Source organism: Apodemus sylvaticus, chromosome 20 (genome assembly GCF_947179515.1).
Source record: "Apodemus sylvaticus chromosome 20, mApoSyl1.1, whole genome shotgun sequence".
Taxonomy (NCBI): Eukaryota; Metazoa; Chordata; class Mammalia; order Rodentia; family Muridae; genus Apodemus; species Apodemus sylvaticus.
The window spans coordinates 20,874,365-20,880,364 of NC_067491.1; positions in this window are offsets into that span (position 1 = coordinate 20,874,365).

Consider the following 6,000-nt stretch of genomic DNA (forward strand, 5'->3'; position numbering starts at 1 on the left):
GTGTAAAGCAGTTGGAACATAATGTGTGCTTTTGCTTACAAAGCAGGAATTAAATGGACATTAGTCTTTTAAGAAAATTATATTTTAGATAGTTTAGTATGTTATGTTTAACAAGTATAAATTACACATTTATTGTATTATAATTATCTGATTTTTTCCAGCTACATAAAGAATGCATCTACCTGGGTATTTTTAATAAACCTATATTAAAAGTTAACAGGCAATTTACTATCTATACAATATTTACTTTCACCTAAATTAGAACTCAGTGAAAGTGTGATATAATACTGTGTTCTTTGAATAAATATTTTCCATATACACTGTAACTTTATTTGCACATATAAATCCTTTGGCAATCTAACCCAAGGCAAATATCCTCCCACTCTTACAGAGAAAGATGAAGTACTCTTGAGTTTGAAATGATACTTCTGCTCACTAGGAGAGAGATTGTAAGACTTTCCTTTATATATCTGTGCTACAGCCTGAACAAACATCTTGTGCAACTTTAAACTCAACTACAAAGTGTTTTATAAGCTTCTCTATAGCCTTTGCAAGTTATTGAGGTTAATGGTCAATGCATTTGCCATCTCTTATGTAATAACTACTTTATTTTGCCTGTGAGTTCTCTAAGGAGTAGCACAAGCATAAAGTGTGTATTCAGAATATGTGAAGTATCACCCTATCAGAGTAGCCCACTAAATTACAGAATCTTTGAAGCAGAATAGCTGCCAACTCCATAAAGTGATGATCTTTCTATTGTTGAATGAAATGAAATGATCAGCTCACTGATTTCAATAAAAAGAATTTGAACGTAAACTTCAGAGTCACACAAAATGAACCTAATAAAATTGGAATGACAGTACATATAATCTAGTTGATGACTGCATTGAAAGAATAAAGGAGAGTGGTAAGAATAGCTATGAACACACCAGAAAAACTTTTTAAAACAATAAATGATTGGGGAAATAATAGCACATATAAACCACTTAATCTCAACCATTACACATCCAAACCAACTGCTGAAAGTGGAATCACTATATTTATCATACTCAAATATTTGGTTATTATAGAGAGTTGTATTTCCAGATTGGAAGAGCTGTATTTTTAACTAGAGTTCCAGCAAAATGACATTAAGTCATTTAATTAATAATAAAATAGGAATTTATGTCACTTTGAAATTTATTTAATGACTGGCATACTTGTCTATTTTGTAGTTGCACTACTTATAGCGTTTAAATAATTGGTATTCTGTATACTTGCTAGTTAATGACCATCTCCTTTATAATAAAATTTACATTATGAAATTCCTCTTGAAATTTTTCCATGTTTATAAGCTGTGCATTCCCAATTAAGTTCAACTAAAAACTAATATTTCTTTATAATCAGATAATAATTAATTTTATGGACAAAGGGAGCTAAGCTCTGAGATTAGACCTTGACAAGCACAGCATTTTTTTTGATACATTTCTCCTGTACTTTGTGGAAGTTTAAGTTTATAAACCCAGTGGTTCTTCATGAATCAGTTAAGTCTCTCACTTATTACATTCTTTCTCATATAGACAAGAGGAGAGGAAAACTTTCACAGTGTTATATATAGGATCATATACAGGTTTTTCAAACTTAATACAAATATTAATCAACCACATTTATAGGCCAAAGGTCTAGAATTGCAGTGTATTCCAGGACCCACAACCTACACAATAAAGCAAAAGATCAAAAATCAGCATACTTTTGACTTGGAGAATTATAAAAATTGTGGAAAAATGTTTAAAATGTTTAAGAGCATTACTATGTCAACTATTAGCTAATAATATCTCATTTCTATAGGAATGGCTTTAAGTACTGCATACATGACACAGATGCATGTTATGATGATAGTGTCCAAGGTCCATCTAAACAGCAAGCCATACTAGGAGACATAATGTGACTTTAATTTAGTTAATGACTATGTAATATGTTAAGTAGTATACACACACACACACAGATGTACAAATCTGATACAGAAAAAGAATCACTAATAGGCAGAATGCTAGAGAATTACATACCAGATATTGCCTGAGAAAATAAATGAAGCATGTTACTGATATCATTATCATTATAACCATAAAGATTAATTAAACCTTAAAATATTTAGAGGGCCAAAGAGATGGCTTAGCAATTAAGAGCACCTGCTATTCTTGCAAAGGACTTGGATTCAATTCCTAGTCCCACATCATGTCTTTAGGAATGTTCCTAAGCATGACATAGATACCAAAAAAGAGAAAATGAATAATTAATTACCTTACTGCATTGTGAATTCTAAGCTTTGGTTGGGAAAATGTTGTGTTATAAATAAATATAAAAATAATTTCCATAAGTAAATGAATAAATAAAAAGTTTGGTTTGATAAACTGTTTTTGGAATGTAAGGAATGAGGGAACAATGAGGAAACATTAGATATCACAGAATTTATGTATCTAATTCAGTGTTTCATGTCTGCAGCCAGTGAGTAAGAGCTTACATGATCTGGTACAAATGTAATGATAGCATGGTAAAATATTCGTGGTCACCCCTGACCTTCCTATGGCAACCAGTGTTTTTTTTTTTTTCCTTCTGTAACACTGTGGTCATTTTTGAACATTTCAAAATCCTCTGTCTTGATCACAGTGAGGAAGCAGATTTTGAAACACATTATTTTGTAATATACCCTGCGATCCCCAATCAGATACACTGCGTATAAGGTTAGTCAGCATAAAGGATGCAATGTCTTCTCTGGAGGAAGGACTCATGTTTTTTGTGTGTATGCTTACATTCTGTTCCAGGTCATTCTATATCTGTATGTAATACTGCATTATAAAACGTATTAAAGCGTACCCCGAGAGGTGCATCATTCATGTTGAAGAAGCTCCTATGCTGAAGCCCAACTGTGCTTAGATTTGAAGAACCTGGTGAAACGGGAAATGAGTAATAAAACCTCCCAAAGATTGAAACTAAGGAAAACGATACACCACCATACAGCAAGGCTCACAGGCAGCCCTTCCACCACTGTTCATCTCCAGGACTCTTCTTCTCAGATCTACTCTTTAAATCCTAGACCAAAGCCTCTTCTGTAGCCTTTTATTTTTACCAGATTTAACCACTGAAATATATCCATTGTGCATAGTATTATATCTGATTCTATTAAGGCATTGTTTCTAATACCCTAACTCACTGATTCAATATCATTAAATACATGTTTTAAGGTATTATTTTTTTACTTGAAAAGTAGTAAACTGCACAACTTAATGTACTACAGCTGTGGATAGGGAGATGGGTCTGTTAAAAGGTTCTGGCCATGCATGCTTGAGTATGTTCCATTCCCAGCAGTCACATAAAAACCCGAGTTTGGAAACAGAAAAGAATTAATATGCTATTCTCCACTTAATCCAATCATTGTCTTTCCATTTGTATATACAAGATCCTACCCTGACTGATGTCTTGATATCCTGTTCTAAATAAAGATTTGAGTATTTCTTTATTTTTTTAATATTTTAGATCTATTTATGTTGTTTATGTGTACATGTTTCTTCTGCATGTGTTGTGTGTGTGTGTGTGTATACCACATGGATATTTATGAGGAATTTAAAAGCCAACTGATTAATACTTGTACTTATAAATTAAGCCACCCATTGAGAAGACATGGACTTGACATTTTTTTACTCAGAAACCATGAAAATGAAATCTTAATTTTTCTCAAATCTACTCTTGCAATAACAACAAAGAAAATGGTTTTTTAGACATCAGTCATTTGTATTTTTCTTTCCATTTAGTATAGTAATTTTTAAAAAGAGGTTATTTTAAAACGAACAATATTCAGCAACTGATTAGTTTTTTGAATTAGTTTCACACTTATACATTCTTGGGGCAATCAGCTAACAGTTGCTACCATTTGGATGCCTTAAGGAAAAGGTGTGAATATGCACTTCTTATATTATTATCAATAAAAATCATCAATAGATGTGTCTAAATGTTTTCTTTGTCATGAAGCTAAATGGGAGATCCATTAAGCTTCCAAAGATATGATTTTTATATAAAAAGATTTTGGAAACTTAACCATAGACTAAAGACATACCTATGATATCCTGAATATCATGACTTGTTTCAAATATGTAAGTTTATTCAAAAATGAATGAACTAAACAGTGAAATACAGGATGAAGCAAACAATTTTAAGAAAAATATAAAAATATAAAAGAAACAAAAAACAACACCTGGGATTCAATTCTACAGCTCAAGTCTTCCCTTCACTCTAACTCATTACACTTCATTATAATGGCTTACACTTGATATATTGCAGCATGCTTATCTTATAAGGAAACTTACCAAAAACTTTAGAAACACAGAAGCATAATACTGTTATTTTTCTGCCACTTGCTTATGTCAAATGGCTGCATCTACTGTTTAGTATCTACTGTTTATGCCTTTTAAAGTGCATGGAAAGCAAGATGAATAAGCGATGGATCTTTAATCTTTGGAACTGGCACCAGCACTAGGTATTGTTGTTTTCTTGGATGTTAATGAAGATGGATCATGTCCTTGCTTGAATTCAATCATGAGGATTCAAGAAAGCACAGAAGAAAAAGTACAGGGTTGGTTGTTTGTCCAGCTAGAGAAATCGAGTAAAGAACATATTTCGGGTTGCTTTCACAGCAGGTGATAGAAGTAATCATTACAGACTGCTTTGGCAGGTTGACCTTAATTCTGCAAAGCCTTAGGGGGCTTCTGAAATCATATCTACTGCATTTTTCCCATCTGCTTTTAAACTTGTTCTTTAACCTACAGTCTTGGCCTGTCACATAGTAGTATCATGGTTAAAAAAGGAAAAATCAAAGTGAATAAATATCAAAAGAGCATATCAATATTTTTGCATTCCCCTTTCTAGAAAAGAAGCAGGTTAAGTACCACACAGTGTCAGCTTCTCTAAGCAACAGCAATTCAATCAATATGAGAAAAGGAACTGCTGTGTCTGAATGGAATGAGGAAGCTTTCCTACTTGAACTTTTCCCTATGCCTTGTTTGTAATTCATTTTGAAATATTACTTTGTTCTTTCTAAATCTAATATTATGAAGCACTAATGAATGAGAAAAAGGAAAATATTTTATTACTTTAACTAGGTGACTCTTCCCAACTCCCTAATATGTCATAAGTGGTTAAAACCCAATAGCTGTTTTTAGATTACTCAGACTTAACTTCTACTTTTGCTGGTTTCCTGCTATGTGATATATGATTTGTTTTATTATTATTATTATTATTATTAATTTTGTCTATTTGGTGTGTGTATATCAGTTTGGGTGTGTGTGTAATATTATATGTATATGTAAATTTACACACAAATAAATTTACACATGCATATAATATTCCACACACACCCCCAAACTGATGCCAAGGTTGAAGCTAAATATCCTTTTCCACTACTATTACTACTACTACTACTACTACTACTACTACTACAGTACTACTACTAATAGCAATAGTAGTATTACTATTATGAGGCAAAGTCTCTTTATGAAATTATAAATCACTAATTCAGTTTGAATGGCAGCTATCAATGGTCAGAACCTCCCTGGCTCTGCATATATAGAACTGGGTTTAAAGTCTTGCATCACCCTGCCAGACTACGAGGGTGCTGAGGATCCCAACTCAGATAAATGGCTATATACTCTTCATTGATGTTACCTGTCTCATTAAAATATAAATTCTGGTTTTTTAAATAAATGATTTTCATTATAGGTCCACAGTTTTAAGGGCTCAGCAGAAGTGGGTCTAAACACAAATAAGTTATTTCATCAGGGGGATTACCTTTGCTTTGTTATTCTATTACTATTTTTATTTTTTTCTATTATTTATTTTCACTCTGTATTTCACACTTTGAGCATCGTGAATGTTATGCCAAACTCGCAGTCTGACAGGACAGCATATCTATCACAGACAGAATTTTCCAGTTGAGGGATGTCTGTATGTAAATCTGCTTTACTCTATGAG